Consider the following 21,272-nt stretch of genomic DNA (forward strand, 5'->3'; position numbering starts at 1 on the left):
CCCAAAAAAAGAAGTCCCACAGCATGCCAGGAAACGTGTTTTGGCAGTGATAACCTATGGAACCGGGCACTGGGAGGAAGGGGTGCTAGCCACAGGTCAACTGAATAGACAGTAAAAGCTTTATTGAGCTGAGTTATAAAGAATGGGAAAGCTGGGTAATTTTGTGGCTATTTGGCTGGTAGCATTAACTATAATATGGAAAGCCTAAGGAAACAACAAACTATTGGTAGGTTTTATTGTGGAAGGGATTATGGTAGGCTGAGGAAGGTTTGAGACATAGGGGCTGTTGAAATGATTTTCTTCACAAAATTAAATGTTTTTGTATACTTGCAACAGTTTCAGAAAAGTACTAGGCGGTATCTCAAACCCAGCTCCCGTGTGTGAAAAGCAAGTGAAACTTTGAGCTTTTATGCTTGTGAAAGCTTATGAAATATTGTGAAATTCAAGTATCACAAAGGTTATGACATTTTCTAGATTTCATCCCATGTAAAAAAAAGGTTCTCCAAGGTCTAGTAAATAGTTACAAAGGTTTGAAAGGGATGGGTCGCTTCCTAGGAGTTGTAGAGCATTACTGACGTGTTACCACATGTATGTGCCTATGTTTATAGACATACATGTCTTATTTTTGCCTGAATGTCGATATTGCCATTGTATGGGACACTGAGAGTGAGAGTGAGCAAGTCAGCAGTGGGTAGAAAGAATGAAATGGCAATAGAATGCCGCCGTTTAGGATTGACTCATGGAGGAGGGCAGAATAGGCTCTAAATTCTTAAACAGAAACTGACCACATGGGTAAGAATCATTTGGTGGTTTTAAAGGCTACTACCAAAAGCACTTCAGCAGTGCCTGATCAGAGGGGGAGGTGGATTATTTAAAATTTCCTGGTGCTATTGGGCACATTGTGGGTCTTTTTGCCGGCAAGGCTTAATTAAGAACAGTTGGTTCATATGTGGTGACAAGTGCCACATATTTAGGCGTCATTCATTGGTTAAACATGGTAAACTAGGACGACTAAATGACTGAGAATGAGGGACTTTCAACAATGTCAAGCTAATGTAATAAGACTATCAGACAACATGGGGACTTGAGTTCTCATAACATATTTTATGAGAATATGTCAGAGAATAGGAGAGACTATATCATACATGACAGCAATATGCATATGACCTTTTTATTTTTTGGTATAAATCGAGTTATTTCAAATGAGTTGCTTATAATGTTTCCTTTTGCTATCTCTCAGATAAATAATTATTTTAAAGAACAGGCATTCACAAGGTATTTGTAGTGGCACAGTATAACGCAGTATCTATTATTCGGTTTAATTTCTTCATTGGGGATTTTATTTTATGGGCTACCAGAATTGTATTTGTATCTTTTCATGATTAAAAACATAACTGTATACCTTTCTAAACATTCATAAACAATATTTAACAGATAGTAAAAAGATTTTCAATACATAAAAAAAATAATCAAATGATCCTTGCAATTCTTTAAACCACTTACTATTTTTTGAACATGTACCAGTAATCTGTTTCTTGCCTGCACCAGAACTCACTATTAGCTCTTGTTAAACAGTACAATCATACAACACACGGTGACATGGTCCAAATACAGGCATTATCCGATGGTTTTTCGGACTATCTAAATCCAATGCTTTTACTTTCGTTGTGATATTGGTATCACACAGGATGGTGAACATTTCCAAATATGCCTCGGTCTGCTCATTTTGAGTTTTGCTGCACAGGGTCCAAGGTTTTTTTCCAATTGTTATCCTACTGCTGATGTTTGGCTGCTCTGTTATTTTCTAACACACCTTTCATATTCAAATCAGCCAGGGCTGAAGTGAAGATTGTATATCTTGCCATCTATTCTCTTGATCATTCTTTTTAATAAGTTAACTGCACACATTTTCCTTTAACCCCGTGTTAGACCTGTCTGCTTCTGAGAGTCCCCTCACACCATGATTTATTTTGTTCCCCCGTGCCTCCTAAAATTTGTCGCTTTTTATTTGTCTACCAGGACCTTTTTGTGTGTTGTCCCATGGGGCTAGATGCTCCTTGACGCTCAGTTGCTCACCAAGTTCCTGGCACCTATGTACAAGGCGCCTGACGGAACCGGTGGCATTACACACTGAGGTTGTCAACCCTAAAATGGTGGACACCATTGTCCCCTATGAGAGTGACTCCCATTGGAGTCCTTCTGACCTCTGACCCTTGGGAGGTTTTGGCGCACTTTGTGTAACCTGCAAACCTGACAGGAATCCCCTCAGAAGTTACAAGTACACAAAATGGCTGCCTTAGGAAGCCCAGTATGGTGGCTCCTAATGACCAAAAAGACACCTTGGAAGGGCCATGTCATTGACACAGCCAGGGAAGGTTCTAGAACCTTCTGGCTCGTGCTGGCACCCCAGGGCACTGGCTATAAAAGGCCCAGTCCCTGGCGGCCATGATGAGAAAAAGTGGAGAAGAGAAGAAACATAGAAGAGGACTTGACACCAGATTGACACCTGCCCTGTTCCCCCCCCCTGAGGCAGCTGATAGCGCAGGCAGAAGTACAGCCGAGGATGTTGGCGTGGACCCTGACTGGCGTTCCAGTCAGAAGCGCGAGCAGTGACCTCTCGCCTTCAGCGCCTGGCCAGCGAGTGCCCAACTGCCCCTCGGAGACTTTGGCCATAGTTAGAGCCTCCCCGCCTCCCCCAGTGGTGAGACGCGACTGCGACCCTTGACAGGGCCCCTTCAACTTAAGTGCCTCCTGGCGGGCGTTCGGACGTCTCCGAACCCACCGCCGTCGAAGCGCTGATTGTGGACAGAAGGTGAGGTGCTGCGCTGGGGCGGGGAAAGGCTGGCCTTCATTTGGGCGAGAGTACCGTCTCTGCCCTGCCCGAGTGACTTGGGGACTGTTGTTGTGGGCGGGAGCCCCCCGTGAGTGAGATCTGAGGGAGGATCGCGGAGCCCCTGGAACCCCCCTTCGCCCTTGGGAGAAGGGCCATACTGACTGGAGCGCTTACTGGCGCAGCTAAAGTGAGGTGGGACCGTCTCTTCCCCTGAAGTTGCCGCATTGTTCCGGGACTGAGGTGCGGCTCCAATTTTGAACTGTGCGCGCAGGTAGTTTGACCCCTCCGGCAGCCCGTTCGACGGTCTGAGGACTCGTGAACTGAAGCCACCTTCGGAGACCCCGCCTGCGTTGACAGAAGCGCACAGACTCCTCCGGCCGCAGTAGTATTAAACCGGCTGGCCGCGGAGTGTAATTGCCGTAGTCATTGTATGTCTTTATCTTCCAGATACACGCGCAATATGCTTTAAGTGCAACTAAAGGATTATCACGAGTATCTTGTGCCCAGAGAGCCTGAACCCGTGAACACTTCAAAAACTGTAAGAGCGCGCATTCCGCATTAAATGGCAATCTAAATGTGTTTACCCTGAAAGTGATTAATTGGTGGCAGCGATACCAGTATGACCCTGAGATATTTATGTGAAACGATCGGTATCTAACTTGCTATGCAACTGTGATGTTTTGCTGATATTTATTCCAGTCATTGCTGATATTTATTCCAAATGTATTGAATCCTGATATTTATCCAGTATATTTATTTATTAGAGTCCAACCATTTATTCCTACGCAACCAGTACACAGCTAATCAAACCCATGTAAGAAAGGTGAATGTGATTAACTAATTGAACTTCTTCCAACCCAGAGAACTTTTACATTAACGAAACGTATTTTTCTATAACAGTGGTGTGGTGTCCTTCTTTTTATGTGGTGTGCAGGGAGTTATTATTTGGTCATAGCCGGCTTAACACAACAGCCTTCTACCGCCTTGTCACTCGAGCCAAGCTACCCCCCTTTGTGCTGGGCTTGCCCATCGCAGGTCCAACACCCCGATAAGCACATATTTTTTCTTAAGCCATCTTTTTTTCCAGTCCTAGGCATTGTAAAGGCCAGCGATGTCTATACAGAGTGCTATTAAAACATAAAATGGTGTCTAGGAGAAGTAAAAAGAAAACCTTTAAGATACTCAAGTCTGTACCTTTAGACATATTCCTTTACCTTAAAAGTGAATCGTTACAAATAAATGAATGAAGGCAATGACATTTATGTAGCACCGTCAGTGGAGAACCGCATCACTTACAAGCTTGGAAGATTCTGCAACAACCTTCCTTGCCCTCTGCCGATACCTACAAACCTTCAGTGTGGAAAACTAATCTACAGTCTCCTACGTGATAACCTGAGAAGAGGAGGAATTTTATGTTGAGCCTGTAATGGTGCTAAGGCAGCAGTGTTTTCAATAAACTGACAGTTAATGTTACCAAGGACTTTCCTGGCCACCTATCTGGCTCTCTGATTCCAAAACGCATTTTGTATAGCAACAACTCATTTCTACCGTTCCTGAGAGAGATGAGATTACATATATAGGTCAATTTACCTCACAAAGTACAGGAGAAGGCTTTTTATTCACTCTAGGCAACACAATGTTTGCTGATGAAGTGTTCTTCGGTTGTTATGAAAACAGACTTTTCGGTTGTTTTCTTATACTTTGGTGCCACTTATAGGGTACCCTAATATATAGAACTTGCTAAATCTCATATATGTGCCTGACCTGAACTCTCATCTTGCACCATCAACAATTCTAATTGGATAATATCCCCTTGCATTACCTAATTTTATCCAGCTAGTAGCTGCTCTTTATGTTAATATGTCCTGTTTCTATAATATGTCGCTGAATCTAATTATTAAGATTAAACAGAAGCAAATTGAAATGAGATGGCATTACGTAACATTAGAACTTTCTCCAATGATGACAAATAATAAAACGACACTCAAACTAACAACTGCAAAAAACAGAACCAAAGTGGTATGGAGAGTGCAATGCACAAGCCTCTTGCTCTCCTACTCACAAGCCACTGCACAAGAAATCTGTTCTGGCAGATTATACTCAAGGTTGCTGACAGATAATAGCATGGCCAAACACTGCACACCAAAGCAATATATGATATGATATTTTATGAAAAAGTACTTGCTGTTAAACTCACTTGGCTTGGTGAAAACAATCTGCCCTAGTAATGGCCCTTTTCAGATACCCCCATTTAGTCCTAAAAATCCGCCATTCTCCTTTAAGTGAGGTTCAACTTGCTCCAAGCCACCTCCAAATAGCTCATAGTAACCATCCTAGGCACTTAGCGGTCTGTCAGACACACACCCGTCTGATCTTAAAACATTCCATGGCATTTATGCTCCAAGAAGCCTCATGTACTCAATTGCAAAAGGTATTCAGAGAACCCTTGATCATGCCATAGGGACCCATCGTATCCCTTTCAGATAGACCTGACAACTGTGACAGACCCCTGACCCTTCCTCAGACACCCTGGACAATCTCTCGGAGACCCTCAAGATTCCCTCAAAGACATTTAAGGCTCAACCAGCCAGTGCTTAGAGGCCCTCAGTGTGCCCTCAGTTACTTCCAGTAGAACCTAAAGCAGCCCCTGACCATAATAAGCTCTCAGCCTAGCCTCAGAACTGCCCTGCTAGCGGCCCTTCTGAGAGCATCAGCCAACCTTTAGACATCATCATTTGTCCTTAGGTGCAAGTACGCAGAGCCCACATACACTGTTGGAGATCTGGTCTTCAACTGGCCAAAAATGTCCTTGTCTTAAATCACCCTCGGTGGGGGATGGGACAAGTTGACACATCTGTTCCTTATAGCTAGTCCCCTGTCCCTGGAGTACTTTGGTAGTCACCAGTAATTCCTGCACGTTAGAAAAGGAAGCATGAAGGATCTTTTGGTCCACATGAATAGCACACCATTGAACATTTATCAATTTAGGAGAATTATGAAGGTTATGTTGGTGAAATGTGGTTTGGGACAAAGGCAGAACACTACCCTTTCATTTAGATTTGAGGCACCTTTGGGGGCTGAAGTGAATGGGATGAGTCAGAAGGGTGATCATATAGACTAGGTGCTGCTGTCTAAATATTACCGGCTGTACATCAAACATCTGCAATACTTTTAAGGGGCTGGGACAGACCTCAGAATTGATACTCCTGACATTTACTGTCAGGTTTCATCATAGTAGTTATAGGCGATGGCTGCAAGCATTGCAAAAGAACTAAAGCAGAAGTGGGCAAAGTATTGTGCAGCTGGTTTGATGTCACGGCCTGCTTAAGCACATATAATAAGAAGTTCACACCAATGTTTTTTACAATGTTTGGCTAATCTGAGGGCAGCTATGTGAGATTTCCTTGGCTTATGCCTGTGGCATTATTAGACATGCATTTTCAGAGACCAGGCAGTTAAACAAGTTTGATAAGAAATTAGCTATGTATTCACAAACATTGTGATAGGTATCTATAGAGGTCTACATGCAAGAAAGCATTTCACAAAGACACTGAACAGCTTCTTGTAGGCATTAATGATATCAATGATTCTGCATAGTATGATTTAGTACAGCATTGTTTTAGAGTGGATAGATGTAATAAAGAAATGTCTGCCATGCATTCCAGTGATCTGGGTTTGGACATGATTAGGGAAATCGAGAGATTTGGAAATGGATTTCTTGTAAATAGTTTTAGAAAGCATGATGGAGTTGAGCACTTTAATGTCAAAGGATAATTACTTAGGAACTGCAATATATGAGATATGTTTCTGGGTCGGGATCAGACAGAAAGATGAAAGAGAGGGTTTCGCAAATGGAAATCACTATCATTGCATTTCATATTTTGAGAACCTGGAAATGTGGATGTAAGTGGAGACAAAGGAGTGCGATGGGGAAACAATGTGATCACACCCTGTGACTGAGTATTGGCTAGAGTCAGGTATTCATTCCTTTGAGGAAACGAAGATATTCAGGGACAGATTTACAAGTGCCTTGCGTGACTTTTGCACCACCATTGCGTCACTTTTGTGACGCAGCCGCGGCGTAAATGTTGCAGCCCATTTAGGGAGATGCGTCACATTGTAAAGCCCTGTGTCACATTAGACCTGCGTCAGGTATAATGTATTCAGGGTGGGCGTTCCCACGCAAAAAGCCATGTAGAACTGACGCAGTGAAATCTACAAGGATTCACTGCATCACTCTACGCCTTCAGTGTGTCAAAATCCCTACACATGCTCAGACCAGGCGTAAAGAATGACGCAGGGCTTTTTGAGTGGGCCTCACCTATCTATTGTGGCGCATTGCTGGAGTTGCGTCACTTTCATGAGCAACTCCAGCAATGCGTCACTTTTGCGTCAACAGATGAGTCCGAATTTCTGACGCATTTGTTAATCCTTGCGCCATGGAGCACTGTATTGTAAATACAGCGCACCCATGGTGGCGCAAGGACATTCAACGTTGACACAAGGAAACTGGCGCATCTATGCAGATGGGTCAGTTCCTTGTAAATCTGCCCCTCAGCATTTTATTTTGTTGCAGACAAAAAATGAAGTAAATTATGGTAAGTCAGGTTTTGAGATCAAGCAGTCTTCAAGGACCTCAGTTATGCAGGGTGGACCAACCAAGTTGTCTGAATTTCCCAGCTAGGGTCAGGTAGGAACGGTAAAGAAGCATGAACATTGACTTCTCAATAAGCAAATGCGTTATTAAAGACTGAGGCATTATCAGATGGGTGTGAACTTCCAGCAATATTCATGGTGAACTACCAGTGTCACAGTATTAGTGCAACAAGAAAAGAGAGCACATATATAACAACGAAAGAAGCAACAAAGGAATCATATTAGATGCAGAAAAATCCAACATCAATGTCTTGTGAGTTGAGTATAGCTGGGGTTCCTGTTTTTTTGGTAGTTATTATTTTGAGCAATTCCGTCTGTACTTAGCCATATTTATTTTGTACTTAGTGTAAAAAATGAAGCTGCAATGGATATATTTCCATATTGATTTAACTCACAAATGTTTACTCATGTGTATATGTCCAATAGGGTTAAGACATTTACAGTACAGTACAGTTATTTGAAGCCATTTGCATTATAGAACAGCTTAAATCATCGAGCTGCTGCAGTTATACAAGCTTCACTAGGAAATCTTAATTTTTTTTAACTCCCCTACCTGCCAACCTGCACAACTATTGACCTAGCACTCATCTTTGAGACTCATCAAAAAGAAATCCTATTTTCTGTATTTATCCATTCTTAAAAAGAAATACAGACAGGAAAATATGGTTTCCGGTTTGTAAAAATCAGTAACAACGAAAACTGGAAGCCTTAAATAATCGACGAGTGCATCTATTAGTCATGATTGAATGAGGCGGAGATCAATGATGTGACAGCAAAGGTGGTTGAAGGCTTCCGAGACTTGTTTGAACGCAGACACTGGATTGAGAAGTAAAAGAGTGTGAATCCCAGTGGGCGAGGCAGACATTGTAGGAAGTAAAAGAAAGCAATTAGGGAAAGAGGAGAAAAGTAAAGGGTATGGCTTGCAGGACTGGAGGAGGTCGTTGGAGCTGGCAGCTATTGAGTGATTATATACAAGGGGATACAAAAGGAATTGGCAGGAAGTAGCATATTGCACAGCTTGTGCAAATGTGAAAAACTTGAATAACAAAGAGTGAAGAAGAGTTATGAACCTGAATGAGATCTCTCAGAGCCAATGATGTGTGAAACAGGCATCCGCATCACAGCCGAGCCTGACCCTCCATAGCAAAGTTTTCATTGCAACAAAGTCATTATTTGCACTGCCTCTTTTTTTGCTCACACATTCTTCATAACAAGAACAGACCTACAATGTAAACTAAGTTTCAAATTGTATGCAAGTTGCACTATGCATAAAGTATACTCAATGCCCAAGGAGAAATGTAATAATTGAACAGCTCTTCTTGGTCTTGTAGTGATGTACAATGCTTCAGCCAAGCCAATGCTCTGGCCAGCAAAGCTTAACAATGCCACTAATATTCTTGTGAGCATTACAACATTTATTATTGAGTTTTCACCTCCAATGGAAAGGGTCTTATTGCAGGTTTGCCAGTCCTTCTGTCGGCCGTCCACCGTCGCACTGACAAGAAGACTGCCAAACTTGTCTTGCACCTGCCCACCAGATTCTGAGTTGAATCCAGGGCAGGCGGACAGCGCTGCGGCAGTCTCCCGGCAGTGGCTGTATAAGGATCATACGAGAGCCTTAAGAGCAGACCCCCGCTGTGACAGGGCCTGCAGCACGTTTCTGCTCGGTGTGGCTATACAGGAATGGGGTGCACTTCCAGGGTGGCACAACAAGTGCAGCCCGCATGCAACCCCATGCCCAGATCCGGCCAGTGGGTCCTGTTAGGGCCCCTTTCCTGCATGTCCGCCCTTTCATGGTGAAAAGGGCGGTGGATATGTAGGTTGGAATATGCTGTGGGGGCGCTGGCATCAGCACTGCCAGCATATTGATGCCGATTGCAGACCTCCGGTGCAGCGGGATCCTGGCTCCTGGCAGAGCCAGCTTGTTAGACGGCGACCTCAGAGGAGCCCGGAAAGGGGTCCTGACTTCCCTGAGTCCCACCCGTGTAGTATTGTAGCCGGGCACTGGCGAGAGATTCCCCAGGGGGAGGAATCTCGCAACTAGGATCGTACTTCTGGCACCACACGACACAGAGAGACCACACGGGGTATTCTCAGAACAAGCTTTATCAAATAGGTATCACTGCAAATATGTACAAGGTGAGCACGGGCTCAAGAGTCTCGGAAAGGTAGGGGGTAGCGGGACTGTCTCTGGTAACGGTTCAAAGCAGGGACGTATCCGGCGCACAGCTCACAATCCTCGAGCTGGGGGATACGTGGTCGGAGTCGGGGTCCGGCGGGACCGTGAGAGTCTGGGGGAGCCGCGAGTCACTCAGCAGGGCTCAGGTGCAAGTTCGGAGGTCTTACGATCTTCAGGGAGCCGCGAGTCACTCAGCAGGGCTCAGGTACAAGTTCGGAGGTCTTACGATCTTTAGGGAGCCGCGAGTCACTCAGCAGGGCTCAGGTACACGTTCGGAGGTCTTACGATCTTCAGGGAGCCGCGAGTCACTCAGCAGGGCTCAGGTGAGTTCCAGTTCCAGGAGCCGCGACCACGTCAGCAGGCTCTCGTTGTTCCAGCGTCGAATCTGGCGGACAGTCCCAGAGCACCCCTTGTTATAGGTCGACCCCGCTTTGATGTCCGGAGTCTGCACAGGCAGGGGTCTTGTCACCTGGGGGCCGCTTATCGGGGTTTCCTGCTATTGTCTTTTGATCCTTTCAGGGCCGGGTCGGGAGGAGTCCCAGACACCCAGCAGGCACGGAGCCAGCCCGCAGGGAGGCCGGAGGGCCGATCGAAACCCATCGTCCCAGGGGAGTTCAGAGGTGCGATAGAAACTGCTCCTCCCTCTCTCATCCCCTGGAAGCGTGATGTCCTCCAGCCGGAGTGGCGCCTCGAGGCCCGGGTCGCGCTGGAGCCGGGCGGCCATCTTGTTGCAGGGAGTGGGCACGCGGGCCCGGGGTGGCCGAAAGGAGAGAGGCCATGGACGGGGATGTCCGGGGTTGGTGCAGGTGTCCTGGTGGGAAAGGTCGGCTGGGCCGCGTGCTAGGGCTGCAGGCACCAGGTTTCGGTGGTGCGGGGGCACGGAGGGCCATTCTACGAGGCCGGGTCCAACACGCGTCCCCCCCAGCTGAAAGCCGGAGAGAACTGCCCATCACCTTGGGGGGTTCTCTACGCTGAGGCGGAAGAACCGGGAGAGGCCGTCAGCGTTGGCGTGGTCCGTACCAGGGCGGTGTTCTACGGTGAAGTCCATTCCCTGGAGGGAGATTGACCACCGCAGTAGCTTGGGGTTTTCTCCTCGCATCTGCATGAGCCATCGCAAGGGCCGATGGTCAGTTTGGACCCTGAAATGAGTGCCGAACAGGTAGGGTCGTAGTTTTTTGAGTGCCCAGACCACGGCAAAGGCTTCGCGCTCTATGGTGCTCCACTTCTGTTCTCGGGGTAGCAGCCGCCGACTGAGGAAGGCGACGGGCTGGTCTAAGCCTTGATCATTCACCTGGGACAGGACGGCCCCAATGCCATGCTCGGAGGCATCGGTCTGGACTATGAACTCCTTGGTGTAGTCGGGAGCCTGGAGGACGGGGGCCGTGCACATGGCCTTTTTTAGAGCATCGAAAGCTTCCTGGCAGGCAGCCGTCCATTGCACCTTCTTTGGCTGTTTTTTAGACGTGAGTTCAGTGAGAGGGCCGACCAGGCTGCCATACCCCCGAATGAATCGGCGGTAGTAGCCCGTGAGTCCCAGAAAGGCCCGGACTTCCGTTTGGGTGATGGGTGGGTCCCAGGCCAGGATGGCGTCGATCTTTGGCTGTAGAGGAGCGACCTGGCCACTCCCGACTTGGTGCCCCAGGTAGACTACGGATCCTTGCCCGATCTGGCACTTGCTGGCTTTTACGGTGAGGCCGGCCTGGCGCAGGGCGGTTAGCACTCTCCGGAGGTGTTGGAGGTGCTCACTCCACTCTGAACTGAAGACAGCGATGTCGTCCAGATAGGCCGCGCTGAACTGTTCTAGCCCGGCCAGGACCCTATTTACCAGTCTCTGGAAAGTGGCCGGGGCATTTTTCATCCCGAAGGGCATCACGCGGAAGCGGTAGTGCCCATCGGGGGTGGAGAAAGCAGACCTCTCCTTGGCCCCTTCGGTGAGCGCAATCTGCCAGTAGCCGCAGGTGAGGTCGAAAGTGCTGAGGAACCGGGCGGCCCCTAGTCGGTCAATGAGCTCGTCGGCTCGTGGAATGGGGTGGGCATCGGCTCGGGTAACGTCATTGAGCCCCCGGTAATCCACGCAGAACCGGAGCTCGGGGGCGACACCGGGGGCTGCTGCCTTCGGAACCAGGACCACGGGGCTGGCCCAGGGACTGTCAGAGGGCTCGATCACCCCCAGGGTCAACATCTTCGAGACTTCGGCTTGAATACAGGACCGGACCCGGTCAGGAACCCGGTAGGCTCGGTGTCTCACCGGCGGGCTGTCCCCGGTGTCCACATCGTGAACACACCAGTTAGTGACCCGGGGGGGTCAGGGAGAAGAGGTCAGAAAATTGTCTGAGGAGCTGGCGGCAGTCCGCTTGTTGCTGGGCAGTGAGGGCTGGGGAGAGGTTCACTCCCTCCACGGAGCCATCCTGCTCCTTGACACACAGGAGGTCCGGGAGGGGATCCGACTCATCTTCGGCCCCGTCATCGGTGGCCAGCAGGAGGCTCAGTTCTGTCCGCACGAAGTGAGGCTTGAGGCGGTTTACGTGCAGGACCCGGAGGGGATCCCGAGGCGACTGGACGTCCACCAAGTAGGTGACTTGGCTCTTCCTCTCAACCACTTTGTAGGGCCCAGTCCATCGGTCCTGGAGAGCGCCAGGCTTCACGGGGGCCATGACCCACACCTGCTGGCCCGGCTGGAACTCGACCAGAGTAGCATTCTGGTCATACCAGCGCTTCATTTCTTCTTGACTCGCCTCCAGGTTGGCCTCGGCCAGTTCTCGGAACCTCCTGGTCTGGTTCCGGAGGGCCAGGACATATTGGAACACATCTCGGGGGGTGGTCTGGGGTGCTGCCTCCCACCCTTCCTTAACCAAACTGAGGGGACCTCGGACGGGGTGCCCATAGAGTAATTCAAACGGGCTGAACCCTAAGGACTTCTGGGGGACTTCCCGGTAAGCGAACAAGAGGCAGGGGAGCAGGACGTCCCACTTACGCCGGAGGGGCTCTTCTAGGCCAGCGATCATCCCTTTCAAAGTCCTATTAAACCTCTCTACTAGGCCGTTCCCTTGGGGATGGTACGGGGTGGTGAACTTATAGGACACCCCACATTGTTGCCACAGGGACGTCATATACCTTGATATAAAATTAGTGCCGCGATCGCTCACGACCTCGCAGGGAAAACCCACCCTGGAAAAGATCCCCATCAGGGCCCGGCCCACCACGGGGGCCGTAATGGTGCGCAGGGGAATAGCCTCTGGGTAGCGGGTGGCGTGGTCCACTAGGACCAAGATGAAACGGTGACCTTGGGAGGTGGGGGGGTCCAGTGGCCCCACGATGTCGATTCCGACTCGTTCGAAGGGGGTACTGACGACCGGGAAGGGTTGGAGGGGAGCCTTGCGCTTCCCCCCACTCTTCCCACTGGCTTGGCACGTGGGGCAGGACTTGCAGTGTGCCTCTACCGCTGCTTTCATCTTAGGCCAATAAAAATGGGTCACGAGACGGCTGTAGGTCTTGTCCTGACCCAGGTGACCAGCGAGGGGGACATCGTGGGCTAAGCCCAGGAGGAAATCCCGGAAGCGGAGGGGTACCACCAGTACCCGTCCGGATCCCAGCTCCACTGATTTCTGCTCACTATACAGGATGTTATTCTCCCAATAGATTCGGTGCGTTCCGGTCTGGTCACCTGCGGCTTGGCCCTCGGCCTGGCGCCGCAGCCCGACCAGGGAAGGACAGGTGGCTTGCTCCCGGCAAAATTCTTCCCGGGTGGGCCCGCCCTCGTGGCCCCAATGGGCCAACTCGGGTAGATCCCCCAACTCGGGGACCGGGGCGGGGTCGGATGGTGCGGGTTCGTCGCTGGCGACGGACCCTTCTGATGGGGGAACGGGAGGACCCTCGGCGGGGACGGTGCGGGCTTCTTCGACCGGGGGGCTCTCGACTTCTCTCTGGGGAGTGAGTCGGGCTGTCATAGATCGGGTGGTGGCACACACCCACTCGGGGAGTCCCATCATTCCTAGGTGGGCCTTGCGCTCTACGTGCTTCCAGGGAGAACTCTCCAGGTCGTTCCCTAAGAGGCAGTCGACCGGCTGGGAGGTTCTTACGGCCACCTTGAGTTTACCTATCACCCCTCCCCACTCAAATGGCACCAGGGCTACCTGACACATACTTTCCCTATTGTCTGCAGATATTACGGGGCAAAAGACATTGGGGAGGATCTGCTCCTCGGGAACTAGGTGCCTGAGGACACCGGTGATACTGGCCCCGGTGTCCCGCAGGGCCTCTACCTGGTGGCCATTGATCTTGACGAGCTGCCCATATTTCTGCGTGTTGGACGGTAGGAGGCTACCAGGGATCATTTCCCTATCTCCCAGGGACACTAGGGCCATAGCGGCGGGTTCCCACTCCTCGGCTTCCTCAACCTCCTCCCCCAGGGCTACATTGGCTATCTGTCTCGCAGGGGTGACTTGGGTGGCCATGGGGCACTCTGGGTCATTGGCGTAGTGCCCGGGTTTCTGGCAACGAAAACATGTGACGGTCACCCGGTGTCCTCGTCTCCCAGGGGGCCCTGTTACTGGTGGGGGGGGCGCCGGGAAAGGTGGAGGTGGTGTCTTCGGGGGGCTAGGCTGGGACTCTCTCGGCCCTCCCTGGTTCCCTCCCCCTCTCTGGCGGGGTGGTCCCTGACTGGTTCTGGGGTATTCTCCTACCATGCCCCGGGAGACCCGGGTGTTGGTCCAGCGGTCGGCCTCCACAGCCAGCTTCCGGGGATCTGTGAGCTTGCTATCCAGCAGATGTTGACGTAGCTCTACGAAGCAGTTCGCAGCCAGATGTTCCCATAACATGAGGTCAGTGAGTTCGGCAAGGGTGGTGACCTTGCTGCCCTTGACCCACCCATCGAAGGCCCGACTAAAAAAGTTTACATACTCCACCCAGGTGGTGCCCGGGATCTTCCTGCAGTCCCGGAACCGTTGGCGGTACATTTCTGGGGTGAGGCCGTATCTTGTGAGGAGAGCCTCTTTCATGTGGCTGTAGGAGGTCTGCAAGGAGAGGGGTAGGTCGAGCAGGGTGTCCCTTCCTTCGCTCAGAAACCGCCCCCACAACCCCGCCCCCCAGTCCTTCTGTGGAATCCGATGGGAGGTCATGGCGACCTCGTAGGCCCGAAACCATTGCTGAATGTCATCGTTTTTATAATATTCTTTGACCACATCCTTGGGGATGTGGACCTTCTGTTCCGCTGGGGGGGCCGTCTCTCGGTTCCCCGAGGGCCTCCCGTCCTCATTTCGGGCCTTGAGCTCGAGTTCTTTTAAGCTGCGTTCGTGCTCTAGTTGGAGCTTTCTTCCTTCGTGCTCCCGTTGGAGCTTCTTTTCTTCCAGTTCGCCTTGTACGCGCATTTGCTCTACCGCTAGCTTTTTCTCTGCTAACTTCAATTCGCCCTCGATTTTGAGTTTGGCTAACTCGAGTTCATGACTGCGGCTTCTCTCTCTGTCCGCGAGTTCTCCCGGGGATAGGCCCCCGTCTGGTACAATGCCTTGCACCTGATTGTCGCTGCTTTCACTTGGAGGGGGTTCGGCTTCGTCGGGGCGCTCCCCCGTGCCTTCCGGGCGGGATGCCCCGGTCTCCACCCAAGTTTTCAGTGCTTTCTGCAAGTCTTCCTTAGTGTTGAGGCCAGTGGTAGCTATTTTAAGTTCTTTGCAAAATTGTTTTAGCTCTTTGTGTGTGTATTCTTCCAGATGCTCCACCTGGAACACTCTGTTGGCGTTGGTTTCTGCGGAGCTCATGGCGCTTCCTTCTGCCATCTTTGTTGGTCGTGCGTCCGTTGTTCACTGTACGATCTCTAGGTGATGGGCCCGAATCCCGTCGCTTGCCACCAATGTTAGACGGCGACCTCAGAGGAGCCCGGAAAGGGGTCCTGACTTCCCTGAGTCCCACCCGTGTAGTATTGTAGCCGGGCACTGGCGAGAGATTCCCCAGGGGGAGGAATCTCGCAACTAGGATCGTACTTCTGGCACCACACGACACAGAGAGACCACACGGGGTATTCTCAGAACAAGCTTTATCAAATAGGTATCACTGCAAATATGTACAAGGTGAGCACGGGCTCAAGAGTCTCGGAAAGGTAGGGGGTAGCGGGACTGTCTCTGGTAACGGTTCAAAGCAGGGACGTATCCGGCGCACAGCTCACAATCCTCGAGCTGGGGGATACGTGGTCGGAGTCGGGGTCCGGCGGGACCGTGAGAGTCTGGGGGAGCCGCGAGTCACTCAGCAGGGCTCAGGTACAAGTTCGGAGGTCTTACGATCTTCAGGGAGCCGCGAGTCACTCAGCAGGGCTCAGGTACAAGTTCGGAGGTCTTACGATCTTCAGGGAGCCGCGAGTCACTCAGCAGGGCTCAGGTACACGTTCGGAGGTCTTACGATCTTCAGGGAGCCGCGAGTCACTCAGCAGGGCTCAGGTGAGTTCCAGTTCCAGGAGCCGCGACCACGTCAGCAGGCTCTCGTTGTTCCAGCGTCGAATCTGGCGGACAGTCCCAGAGCACCCCTTGTTATAGGTCGACCCCGCTTTGATGTCCGGAGTCTGCACAGGCAGGGGTCTTGTCACCTGGGGGCCGCTTGTCGGGGTTTCCTGCTATTGTCTTTTGATCCTTTCAGGGCCGGGTCGGGAGGAGTCCCAGACACCCAGCAGGCACGGAGCCAGCCCGCAGGGAGGCCGGAGGGCCGATCGAAACCCATCGTCCCAGGGGAGTTCAGAGGTGCGATAGAAACTGCTCCTCCCTCTCTCATCCCCTGGAAGCGTGATGTCCTCCAGCCGGAGTGGCGCCTCGAGGCCCGGGTCGCGCTGGAGCCGGGCGGCCATCTTGTTGCAGGGAGTGGGCACGCGGGCCCGGGGTGGCCGAAAGGAGAGAGGCCATGGACGGGGATGTCCGGGGTTGGTGCAGGTGTCCTGGTGGGAAAGGTCGGCTGGGCCGCGTGCTAGGGCTGCAGGCACCAGGTTTCGGTGGTGCGGGGGCACGGAGGGCCATTCTACGAGGCCGGGTCCAACACAGCTGTCTCGTGGCGGTCCGACGCCACATTCAGAATACTGCAGACAGACCCACAGTGGTGGCGGTGGACAGACCGCCACCAAGAGTACGGTGGTCCTGAGGACTGCCGTACTCAGAATAAGCCCTAAGTCAATCTTTTAACTGGCATTTTGGAATGGGGCATAACAGAGTCTAAGTACCACGAATAAAGATATAAATATCTGAGATAGTTGTAAGGTAAGTAATTATTGTAAATTACAGTCTGTAATACATTTGGTCTGGGTATTGCTATAGCCATTAAAATATATTTAGCATAAAGAGAACTTTCCATATCATGTCCACGAGGACCCATAACTGGAAGGCCATTTCAGCTGAGGTATTGCACCAGTATTGATCCCTTGAGCATTGTTATAATGTCTCTGACTCGTAATCTCTGCTGGATAACTAATATACCAAGCTTAGTTATTCACTGGACCCGATCATTCTGCAATCTTGCGATGCCATAGCAAATGGTACACTAAGAAATTTGCTGAGTTGAGCCTCTCTTTGCATGTAATGGAATGCCAATGGGTTCTGAAATATGATCTAACCATGAGGATGGCATAGCAAAGATCCATTTACATTTATAAAATGTGTCATAAGGACAGTACAGACTCTGTTTTTGTAAGCACATACTCTTAAGAACTCAAATACGGTAGTGGCTACTTTTCTTCTATCCGAAAATTAAGAGATAATCCATCCTCATCAGTTACGAGGGGCGTAGATTAAAAGTGCAATTGTTTGAGGACAAAGTTCCAGCAATAACTGTGTGTGTGCCATCTTATGCACCATTTTCTCAATGATCTCAGCCTGCCTTCTTCAGCAGCGATACTGGAAGTCGTTTATTACAATTTCGTCTGCTATCTGATGATAAGCTCTTGTCCTGAGGGGCGTAACCCAGGCCCATGCATTCCCTTCAGGGAGCTGTCAACCCTTCTGAGGCTCCTGTTCATCCAAAGGCCAATGATTATCTGAGAGATGTGAGAGACTCAGGGACACATCATATTCTACAGGGGGCTCCAGTATTTTGCATTACACCATTGCATCACTGAACAGAATTAGTAAATCCTTTGGTTCTCCCAAAGGCCATCTTCCTGTGCAGCTTTTAAAGAGTTTAGTGCGGTGAGAATTTTCTATCTTCCAATTCTTTATTTAATACATCTTCAACATCAGGTCTGGTCCCCGCAAGTTTCAAGATTTTCTTAAAGAAATTGTCTCTAATTCCTTATGACCTGATTTACTGTTGGCTGATCTTGCAGCAGTCCTACCTGGGTAAGTTATTGGAAAAAGCAGTTTTCTATCAGACGTTATTGAGATAGTTACTACATCCCCTCCAAGTAGGGGTTGTCAATCACACAGTTTACTACACCCCCTCCAAGTAGGGTTTTGTCCCAGTAGCACAATCTTCCAGCTACTTTAATTTTGCTAGATCTATCAGCCGCATTTAATACTGTCAACATCTGATTTTCCTCGACTGCCTAAAAAACTAGGTATCTGAAGCTGTGCATAAACTTGGTTCTTGGGCTTCTTATACAAAAAGATCATTCAAGTAGCAATTACATCTTTTTCTTCATCTGGAGTCCCAGAGGGCTTGATCTTGTCTCCCCTCCTATTTGGTCTGTACATGATCCTCATGGATTAGTTGAATCAGTGCCAAAGGTTTGACCTATTCATTGAACTATTCTAAATAGGGCAGCTGTTCAACTTCAGTCTTGCCTATCACAAGTTGAACATTAAATGTACCACATCATCTGAAGTTGAACTGCAAAAATTCGATCCTATTCCCCTTTTCCTTTTTGGAGCCTTGCATTCTGGCATGCCTCACTGGTCTCTAACCATTCGGGTACCCAATGTAAAGAACCTATATATGATATTTGAGTCTGCTCTGTCCACGACTGACCAAGTCTGTGTTTAGCTCTTGTTTCTTTAAGCTGCGAACCCTGAAGAGATTCTAACAGCTATATTCTCTCAAGGTCATGTTCTTGAATGGCTTTATATTGGCTCAACAAGACTATTGTAATTCTGTCTACATTAACCTCCCTGCTTATTTCATTCATAGACTCCAGCTGGATTAAAATGTATGCTGCAAGGCTGGGATTAAGGTACAGAGAACACATCTCATGTGCCCTGGCCTTTCTCTAGTGGCTTGCTGTCAAACAGCGCATTATTTTGGAATCTCTCTACATGGTCTATAAAGCAGTGAATTCTCTAAACCACATTCTGATTACAAACAATATCAAATTGTACCTGTTATCACCGGCCCTAACATCATCTAATCATTCACTGCTTGTGATTCCTCTGGCCCCCAGTTCTTCAATCAGATGCTGGGCCGTCTCATTATCTATAGTATAAAGTGTAGCTCCTTCCTTATACATCTAAGGACAAATTGAATCCCTTCAGATTTAGGAAGGCGTGAGAAACCTGGCTTTTCCCTCAGTCATTGTAGAAAGGTATTGGCTGCACACTTTTCTTAGTAGGGGTCTTACTGCTGGGTTAGTGCAAGGACGCCCTTCACATGAGTGGTAGTTTACGTTCTAACAGCACCATAACATGGGCGCACTTGGACAAGTGGTGTGAAAAGTATTCATAGTAAAACATATATTATTATGATGCCTCATCTTTAAGACAGCGCTTACTTATTGTGGTTATATTATCACAGGGTGAGGTTCCTTAATCAACATACAAAGACTAAAAACTGCCTGCACTGTGGTATTGTTCTTGAGATAAGGTCTGTTCCTCTGTGCTCTGGACAGAAACTAATCCTTCCTGCAGGCCTGGTCCTACTCTTATTTGTAGTCTCATAAGGAATGGAAAAGCCCCACCACCTCAGTGGGTGCTGAATACCTGGTCTGAAAGGTCATGGGTAAGTAAGAGCTTTATAGAACCTGTACAGGGAACCCACACATACAAAATGTTACCTTCTAAATCAATATCTTCACCCTACCATTTCAATGAATATTTTAGAGGGACTTTCCTCAGGTGAAAGTGAGGAGATTAAGTTACAGAGTATGGGTGTGGTTTGGGAGGTCACATGTCATTCAACATCATTTTGGTTGAGCATTTCGTGAGAGACAAGGCAGTTGAGCTACTTTGAAGCTAATCTAATTTTAGCCAAGTGTTTTTGCAGGCAGGATATTTGACTGAATGTGGACTTTAGTCCAGAAACAATATTAGATTAAACATGTATGTCTCTTCTGGTGCAGGCCTGATTGGCCGCTCTGAAAAAAGGAAAGCCAAGATAAACTTAACTCCAAAACTGGAATCCCCATCTTGTGCTGCATGTGTTTTACCCTCAACCCACTCAGCACTCAGAGTAAATATGTAAAACACACAATATAGCCAGAATAGAGACGGGCAAGGGGAGTGAAGGGCTACAGTATGGGACTAAGGCATACAATTAAAAGATGATTGTCCTTGACTAACAATCAGCTGCAAACAACCGTATGGCTCCAAATATTCTCTTTAGTTGTCAGAAGCCAAGTTGAACTATGGGTGAGGTTACAGTGTTGGAAACAAACCCAGTCTAGCAGAGGCTTGTGCACTGCTGGTGTGGCAATCCTAACGATTGTGGAGTTACTTCAGCAGACTAAAATATGCAAAGACTACAGGATGGCAATTGGATCAGTCGGAAAAGCTAAGGGAGGTGTATGATGGCATAGCTGTCTATACAGTTTGGAGACTTGATTCTTTTTGACATGTTTTAGTTTGGCAAACTCAAGGAGAACCAAGACTACCTTACTTGTTTGGTTAATGGCTTCACTAGTGTCAGTTATACGTATGCTTTTTGTCTGCAGCAAGACCTTATTGTAACTTCAAATGTGTGGGCAACAGTGTTGTCTGTTTTCTTCATCAGTGACATTTCAGAAGATAACCACTTCACTTTACCGTTGACATTTCCCGCTGTATCAGTTGTTCCTTGCTTTGAGTCCTACTTTGTACTCTTTGGTATTCTTCAGTTTAAGTACTAAGGTATCAGGGCCTCTAAAGTTCCTCGAGTTTATCTTGAAGCAGTTCTGGGTAAGAATTTAGTTTATGGATCATCCTGTTTTGTGAGGGTCCATAAACTGGTGTATGGAAAATCTCTTGAAGCATCTGGTCAATATTCTATTGGATTATCTAGATCAGGAGTCTCTAACATTTCCTGTAACAAGAGCTACTTATGCTCAATGAAAATTATCCTGAGCTACTAGGTTACTAGCATTATTAATGTTGTAATAGTGACCACATCAGTATAATTACATTAGTTACCATCCTATGAAACATTACCAGCAATGACCAACTCTGTGCATCACGCAGGCTTGCCAGTAGATATGTAAAAGAAGCCGTAGTCAGTCTGGAATGCCTTCACGTAGGTACTAGAGATGCAATGCTCATAGCACCAAGGAAATATTATTAGTAATACGTTTCTCCAATGCCACATGATTTATCATTCAAATATTAGCTTTATAAATATTTTGGAAATTCAAGCATTTTCCTCTGGGATTATCTTCTGAGTTCTGACAATACACCCATTTTCGTATCAAATACACACATTTCAATTGTCTTATAAATATATTCATCTAAGTAAAAGCAT

At 48.6% G+C, this 21,272-nt stretch overlaps 1 protein-coding gene across 1 annotated transcript in view; it reads right to left on the bottom strand.

The window, feature by feature from the left end:
- SORCS3 (sortilin related VPS10 domain containing receptor 3) overlaps nt 1-21,272 on the bottom strand; it is a 2,496,310-nt gene that overhangs the window by 37,513 nt on the left and 2,437,525 nt on the right. The gene's annotated exons all lie outside the window — the stretch shown is intronic.

This window comes from Triturus cristatus, chromosome 1_2, assembly GCF_964204655.1.
Source record: "Triturus cristatus chromosome 1_2, aTriCri1.1, whole genome shotgun sequence".
NCBI classification, from domain to species: Eukaryota; Metazoa; Chordata; class Amphibia; order Caudata; family Salamandridae; genus Triturus; species Triturus cristatus.